A 9308-nucleotide genomic window follows, 5' to 3' on the forward strand; every position below is an offset into this window, starting at 1 on the left:
GGTCAAGCTTGAACATACTCCCTTTGAACCTCCGCACGATTTTTACCCATGATTTCCTCGTCTTATGTTTTACAGTAATGTATTTTTAATCTGGATTTAAACCTGCATGCCTTATTTTTCATTTTCAATATTTATGGCTAAGCAAGGTACAATGACAAATAAAAAGCTGAAAAACAGCTTAAAACAATATTGGAAAACCTTAACAGACAAACATGCAGAGCCGTAGTCATGCAACAGAGAGGTGAAGGTAATGGCATTTTAGAGACACACGGAACCGGAAAAAAAACAATTGGTTTTGTAAGCCATTTTTGCAATGAAGATGATATTTTATTGGATGGTTTTAAAGAAAAAGTAATATACTTTAAGTGGAGACAGAAAACTGTGTCTATTCTAGTAGTCTACATCAACCACTGTCATGTCCTCATTGACTCCATGCGGGAACAACCTCTTCTGTCTTTTTCTTGGCCTTTTTCCTGGTAGCTCCAACCTCAGCGGTCTTTTACCAGCATCATCACTGTCCCTCCTCTCAATGTATCCAAACCATCGTCATCTGCCCTGTATTTATCTCCAAAACATCTACCATGATCTGATCCTCCGATGTAATTATTCCTGATTCCACCTTGATCATTCCCAAAGATAACCTCAACATCTTCATCTACACCTCCTCCAGCTCTGCCTCCTGTCTCTTTCTCAGTCTCTAAACCAACAACTTGCTGACACTATTTTGTCTCTCATCACAGCTGAAACTTTCCTCCACCCATTTCAACCTGCTTCACTCACCTCTTTCTCACATTTTCTGTTTCTCCGTACTTAAAGTCCTCCACTTTCTCCACCTCTGCTCCCTGTCACATCACCACCATTACTGTTAACATCCCAGTTTTGGCCAAGAAGACACAACAGCAATCTGGGCCATGTGACTCACACCACATCTAGCCCTTAAACTTTTTGTCACACCTTCAAAGCATCCATCCGTCTTCAGATCCCAAATCTCATGGGGTTGCTGAAGCCTACTCAGCCTACCGTTAAAAAGAAGTGGGGTCGATCCTGAACAGGTCTGTTGCAGGGACATGTACTCTCACATGCACACCCTGGGATAATTTAGAAATAACAATCAACCTATAGAGTGTGTTCTTGGACTGTGGGAGGAAGCCACAGTACCCGGTGAAAATACACGCACGACAGGGAGAACACGCTAACTCCACACAGAAAGAATCCATTGTGGATTTGAACCAGGGGCTCCTTACTGTGAGGCATGAGCGCTGACCACTGCACCACCAGTACCAGTGAAAATGCTACTCAAACAAGCGACAAAACCTCTTTTACATCATCCTTGTAAAGTCCAGCTGCCTTGAAAAAGAGAATCCTGTCATAAGACCTGGATAAAGAATCTTCTCAGACATGTTAGAAAGTGTTACAGTTTTCTACTATTTCAATGAAAGAATAACTAAAAATAAAATAATGAGTCCAAAAGCAACAGTCCTATGAAACAGATATGAACAAAATTAACTGATAAAGAGAATTTTGGTAATACTGTTGATACATGGAGTTTGAAACTAAACTGTTACATTTCACCTGGAAGCTATTCTTCCCTAAGGCCGTGTCACACAGCCACAACATTCATTTTGCGCATATTGCAATTGGTCATACATGAATACACATAGAAAAAGTGAGATGTTGTGGTCTCTACAGGAAATTTTCACAGATGTACCATGAATGAACCAAGTTAAAACCACAGAAGAAGTACGAATAAACCACGTAAAGAACATGAAATTTAATGTAGAACATGAATTGTGCGTGATTTTTGCGCTGTTTATGTGCAGTTCATTAGTTATTCGTGCACCAATTACGTAATTTAAACGTGATATGTGAGGTGTAAGTATTTCAATGGTATTTTTCTCATAAACGTTTTAAGTTTAACTGACACTCTGCTGTTCCATGGTACCATCTCCAATGTGTCCATTTCCTATAGCCATGCACTCATCAATGTTTATTAAGTAAATTGTTTTTTCTTTTAGATTTATATCTATAAAACAACAATTTTTTACATTAATTTTGTATTTGGGCATTAACATCAATTTGGCCCTGCTAAAAGTTTTCCTCTGTCAGGGCTAATCTTGCTCCCATGCTTGGGTTTTTTTAAGTGCAGCACTGAGATCTCAGATTCACCAGGTGAATATTGCAGCGTCCTCTGCAAAAGAGAGAAGTGTTTTTGGAATGAGCCCTCAAGCTGAAAAATACAAGCTTTGAAATTTGTGCTCAACACAAATTTCATTCCATTTTCTGGCTGCTTCCCTTTCTGCTGCAAGGCTGTGTTGTGCAATCACACACTGTATTTTAAATGTAAATGAAAAGGGATTTAATGGCTGAACACAGCTGCCTCTTTTGCTTGTTTTTGGTCATTTAAAAGCGCGTGCAGCTGTACGTGCCGCCCTGATACGCAGTTTCAACGTCAAATCCAGCCTTTTCTTTTGCATTTCTGTGCTCACATGACAGACTGATGGATGTATGTGCCTATTTACTTTATTAAAGATACAAGACTTTTGTCAGAGCCTGCGTTTTGCCCTCCGTTTTCTAGTGTTAAGCTAAAATGGTGTTGACAGAGATGAAGGTTTATGAGGAAACAGCTCTACTCATGGAGCCGCCATCATCCTCTCTCCCTGATGGCATTAGCTGGACTGAGGTTGCTTGTTAATAGGCTGCAGAGGACAGATGAGTTATTAGCCATGAATCAGGGATGAAATCATGCATCCCAGCTATCTTCAGTCCATAATTCTTTCTTTGTTGCCCCCTGTTCGTCCATAATTTTTCTTGTTTATAAGAAATCTTCTAAATAGATGCCGTGTCTGGTATCCTGCCAGGATTTACAGCTTTCTGCAGGGTTGCTGACTAAGACTCTGACTTTTGCATGTCATTGCCTGCTTGTAGCTCCTGTCCAGCACTCGTGTGTAAAACGATTTTGCACACGCTTCTCCAAACTAATTATGCATAAAAAAAAGTTTTTCTTTATCTGTATCGAGTGTGTTCAGGCATAATTAGATGAGTTTGGATTCACACCTTGAAGCAGTATCGAGCTGGGCGACTAATGAGCTGACAGGGGAGTGGAAAAGGAGTAGAGGGGACAGGGAGAGTGTGGCTCACTATGGATGAATACAAATCACAATTTTTCACGACTCGTTCCTCAGATTCAGAAAGCACGGCCGCTAGGCAGGTAAATGATTTGATTTATTACATGTGGCCCTTGAAGGGTTATGCATATCACGAGTCCCCCCAACCTTTCCTCAGCTCTTCATCGCTGCCCTTTTGTATTTTGCGTGTCTCGGAAACTCGGAATCAATTGCATCCACCCACACTAGGCATCCACCTCCGAACTGAAATGCCTTAGAGGAATTAATGCCTCTGGGACATGCTCTCACGCTGAGTCCAAGCCAGCCGCTCTCACTGATTGGAGTCCGTGGTAATAGCAATGGAAATATATTCTGATAATCATCAGGCTCATTTAGGGTATAGTGGCGCGCCGGTGGACCTGGTGTTGCTTTGTGAAGGCAGGATTTTATTCCTGCCTCTGTGCGTACACTAAATTTGCTCATCAACCGCTTTCGTTCCAGTGCGAGGCAAAAAAATTACCCGATGCGTCACGGTCTGGGCCTTTGAAGGTGGCGTCGCCCAGCACGGCTCAATATGCCGCCGAGCCCAGCCATTGCCGGCGAAAGATGGAAAATTATCAAGTAAACACCTGATCCTTCGTCAACAGGTCAAAGTTTATCAGTGGGAGCCCACTGATCTCATTAACAGAATGCGTGGAGAATATTATCAAATGATGAGAACCTCATAGGAGGTCAGCCGAGGATCAATATTAAATCCTATCTCATTTATAATCCTGCTGAGCGGAGAAGCTCCACGGGGCTTAGCTGCTTAAAGAAGACAGTATTTGATGATTTACTTTAATGCACGTAAGAATAAATGTAATGACACACCAGTGCTTTCAGACCAGACGTTTTATTGTCTGTTTGCAGCTGCTTTAGTGCTGTTTTGGTGTCAACGAATGCACTATAAATACTCTGATGAATGCTGGAGAGACTTGACCGCAGAGCACTATCGTACGCAGAGATGATCAAGCGGAGTATTGACACAGAAATGAAAGGAGAATTAATTCATCAAATGCTTTTTTTTAATTTTCTTTTTGCACCTCCTGGCACATTGTTGTTGCATCATCAGCTATTTTAGGATTTGGCTGCTGTTATCTGCCCTGTCAAACACAGCCTCCTCAGATCAAGGATTAAACTCTTGATTAAACACATCACTTAGAAGATTAACCCTTTCACACACACATTTCTCCTAAAGTTAGGAATGGGACTGTTGATGGATGTGGAGCCCCGGCAGACAGCTGCAAAGACAACAGAAACTTTCTGTTTCCCATATCTATGACTTTAACCTTTGGGTTTTCTTTTTTAGGGAGGAGGGGGCTTTCTGAGCCAATTAAGCTGTGAGATGTGTTTGAAGTAGGAGCCTGAAAGAAGAAGAAGAAGCAGAAGTCTCTGGTTTTGGGCCCAGACACTGAAGGGAGACCGCAGGGGTCCAGGTTCCCAGAGCCTGCATGTGTAATCCAGTTTAACATGCATGCAAATCTCATCTTTGCCCGCACACAATGCCCAGCCTGTGTGGAGGAGGGAGACGCTGTAAGAGTGTTCGCTTCGCACCAGAACACATGCCACGGTGGGTCTGAGGCCGACAAAATCAGGTTGACAAATGTTTGATCGGGGTTAACTCCAAAAAGAAAAGAACAGTGAATTTGTGCGGAGAACTCCGTGGGAGGAGCGTAGAAAAGGGAGCACTTTAGATTCCTCACACATTCTCTTCTTTATCCAGGTGTAAAACGTTGGTAACCTACGATTCCCTGGGGAAATTAGAAAACCTTTGTCTGATCCAGCCAATTAAATGAAATACAGTTTTATTTGTACATGGCTGGAGCCGGCCCCTGTTGTAGTAACCTTTTCACCGCAGAGAGCTTCCTTCACTCTGCAGAGGAGGCGAGGAAATTTGGACTACAAGCTGAAAGATATATGGAAAACCTTCTTTTCCATCTGTCTGCATGTCACACTGGATTAGTCCAGATGCAGTTTCAGTCGAGGCTCAGCTCTTTTCATGAGAACCACTGGATTACACATTCATTGAGCCTTTGTGCTCCTCCGATGCCTCCTCGTTGCATCTCATTGTTGTGTTTTGCGGCTGTTTTTTGCAGAGTCGCCTCCAACTTTATTGCATTTCGGTGACTTCATACATGTGCATCTTTATTCCCACAAAGCGTGAACCTCTGCTCCTTTGGGCCCCTGGTGTGCAGCCCATAGCTCGGCAGGGGGCCTTCACTCCAATTTGCCATCGTTTGTCACCATTTGTTCACCTCGGCAAACAAAATGTTGGCCCCCAATCGCCTCCTGTTTGCCCACAGCACACATGGGATCAGCTGCTGGTCTCCTTTCAGGGCTCTATTTTAGGAGGATTTCTTTTCACAACAATAATCCCGCTGTGCACACTCGGCTTGGGCAGACGTGCTTAAAAGCTTCCTTTTTAATTATCTCACAGGAACCACCATTAATAATGTATCTTGTTGCTCCTGCGTTATTGTTAATTAACACGTATACAGGAGAAGAGGCAGGATGACACTTAATTTATGTCTCAGAGTTGGGGTCTTTTCAGGCTTTACGTGGTCTATTGTTAAGCCAGTCAGGCGTCTTCTTCGCCGTTACGAACATCTCTGTTAGAGGCGCTTTGAATTTGAGGCAGCTGCAGCATGTTCTTTGTTGTGTTGAGCTCCACTTGGAAAGTTCAAGAACAAGAGGGCGATTGAAATCTGAAGATCAAATAGTTTTTACACACATATTCATGCTACTGTCTTGTATTTCCGCAATGTTTAGAAACTGTATAAGCTTCAAGAAGTTTCTTCAAACCAGGCTACCCATACCAAACCTAGTTGATTAGAAATGCACCTCTGAGTTGTGGGCAGGACTGTAAGCCTACCCTCATTTCACATCATCCCTTTGTTTACAAGCTCTCCCTCTAGTCCACAGCCCTTCAGAACCTCCAGCTTAACTTTACTGGTGCAACAAAATAGTAGGGCAATATTGGAGCAATGTTGACATCTAGATGCCAGCCCAGACAAGGAAAAAACAAAGACGAACATGGATCTAGTCATACAGGTGGATGAGGGAGCTTGTGGCCGGCCGATGCCGCACATATGTCACAACTAATGGCTTTTCCAAATTGCATTTTTTCGTCTGCTCCTCTTTTACAATGATTTGAATAAAGAAATACTTAGAAATTAAATTTTCTTTCTGTATGTGTCCTCCATTATGGGAAAAATGGCACAAGAACTCGTTTAAACCTTGTGCTATCTTAGATGACCCCACCCTTACATTGACGTGTTCTCCCTACCATGACAAAGGTGGATAAAGGTGGAAAGATTTCATGTAATCCATGGACACCAGTGAAGATCACAAATCTTTGAAGAAAAAAGGTTCAGCGCACTGTCTAGTGGGTCTAGATCAGTGTTTTTCAACCTGTGTGCTGCGGCATGGTCAGGTGTACTGTGGGAAAGTACCCATTTTCACTGATCTAAAAACATTTACCATTTCCAGGATTTCAGCTCTTTGTTCATCCAAACAGCCCCTGATAAAACACTGAGAAGTTAGGAACATGGGTGATCGTAAAATACTTTTTTCTTTGTTTCTATTTGATTCTATTAAAGACATTTTGAGAAGAAGGACGGTATCGCGATTTAGCCGCAGCTACAGCTGTATTAGGAAAAGTCCCGCCCCCTTAACTGTCTCCACCAATCATTGTTGGAGGCTTAATCACACGTCATCAGTCTGACCAATAAGAAGTGGTTATAGTCTTTACTTCCTTGTTCCGATTCTGCAGCTTAATAGCGGTGCAGCTTTCCACAGAATCCGGTATCAGACTGTGGAACAAGTGAAGAAAACAATGAAGCTCAGAGAACCGAGTCTGTCTGCGTTCCGCGGCTGTTCGCACTACATCTCCCATGATGCATTGGGTTAAAGTGACAGCGTCTCAGCGCACAATGAGTCGTCCTTGTTAAACGTCTTGAAACCACAACGAACACACATCAAACCGTTTTTAAATCTTGTAACTTAACTTTTATTACATCTTTTAGATAAAACAGCTGCAATTTCCAGCTTTTTCTGCCACAATTATCACAAAAATGCACATGAGATTGCGGAGGGTCTGTAGATCAGTTCAGACCATGAGTTTCTCCTTTTTTTTATTTTTTATTGTTGGATGCTGGTGTGCCGCGGGATTTTTGTCTAGGTTAAAGTGTGCCGTGGCTCAAAAAAGGTTGAAAAACACTGGTCTAGATGACCCAACTCCCAATGTTAAAGTGCCTAGGATAGCACAAGGGTTACACACATAATTTTCATTCATCAATACAGGTATAAATTCAGGCATTACTGTTTTCAGCCTCTCATGCAGTTGCACCATGAAATGTTCTGATTGGTTTAGCTTTAGACCAAATGGAAAGAATTGGAAAGAAGAAGGGCTAATATGTCGGAAAAAGAAGAGGTAAAGAGGTGGTTTTTACTGGTTTATCTATATGTTGTTTACTGTTGCAACATGCTGCACTGCAAAAAAACTCACCAAGTATTTTTGTCCAGTACATATCTTATTACACACTTGAAATTAGACAAAACTAACTTTCTAGTATCTTTTCAATAAAATGTAAAAACAATAAATCTCGGTAGTATCTCGAATAAACAAGTTTCTTTTACTTTATCTATTTAACTTTATATATTTTACTTTATATATTTTGAAGCAGACGTTTTATTTATGGCTAGTGGGTGCTCTTGTTTCAAGAAACATAATTTCTTGTTTTAAGGAAACCAAAAGGATCTAATTGACTCTCAACAGTAGGACAAAGGTTTTAAGGTAAATGCAGATTTGTTTTTAACTTTGATGACAAATTAATCTTAAACAATATCCCAAAACGTGAGTGTTTGTAGTCTAGAAATCTGTATAGGATATAATCTCCTAGTTCCATTGGCAGGTTTTTTCACTTATAACACAGGGGAAACATCTAATATTCTATATTTTTGAACTTGTTTTCAGGAAAAACTTTTTTTCCAGTCAGGATTGTTTTGAGTTGTTGACTTTCAACACAGATCCATCCATCCATCCATCCATCCATCCATCCATCCATCCATCCATCCATCCATCCATCCATCCATCCATCCATCCATCCATCCATCCATCCATCCATCCATCCATCCATCCATCCATCCATCCATCCATCCATCCATCCATCCATCCATCCATCCATCCATCCATCCATCTGTTGTAGGGCCACACACTGACACACAAACACTCACACACAAACACTCACATGCTCACACACCTAGGGGCAATTTGCCTACGATTTTTGGACTGTGGGAGGCAGCTGGAGAAAACCCAAACATACGTGGTGAGAACATGCAGACTCCACACAGAATGGAGCCAGCTGAGATTCAAACCAGGGCCCTCTCACTGTCAGGCAAGGGTACGCCACCGTGCAGCCCCTTAGCACGTGTTTTATAGTTTTGCCGTGAAGCTTTGGAGAACCCCGGCATGTATAGTGATAAGACTGGTTTCATACTCCACAGAACCATTCTTTGATCCGCCTCTACAAGGCGCCGTCAAACTGCTTGTTTAAATAATGCCTGAGCACAGCACAAAAAAATTACTCTGAGCAAGCAAATTTGACATTTTGGTCAAATGTTTTTGGGAACAGTACAGATATCAGGTGTGAATAGGTTCCTAGGGTCTATTTACAGCATATTTGTTTTCTGCTGTATTGACAATTATTGATTACTTTCTGCTCAAAATGTTTTTTACGTGCCATGCTTGTTCAACAGACTTTGATAAAGTAGGAGGGGGGGTTTACGTCTGTCCCATCAAGCATTTGCTATATTATACAGTTGTTTTCTTTTTTAACTATTTAATGACATATGAGAATAGATAACACTGCAGATTTTGAGTCCTGAACCATGCATTTGTGACTAAAAATGTCTTCAGTTCGTGTGCAGGAATTACAAGAGAAAGAAAAATTGAAATCCTGCGCTTTACAATCCTTATCAGGATTGTTCTCCCATTTAAACTTTATATTTCGCTGACCAATTTTGAATGTTTGGATCAATTTCAGGTACAACACTTTTTACTTGGTACGGTATGGTGAAGGGATGCTTCGTGGTGGTTAATGAGGAGACAATGGCTAAGAAGGTACGCTGATAAGTGTTCATGACATATGGATCATTAGGAAAACA

Source organism: Oryzias latipes, chromosome 17 (assembly GCF_002234675.1).
Source record: "Oryzias latipes chromosome 17, ASM223467v1".
In the NCBI taxonomy this organism is placed as follows: Eukaryota; Metazoa; Chordata; class Actinopteri; order Beloniformes; family Adrianichthyidae; genus Oryzias; species Oryzias latipes.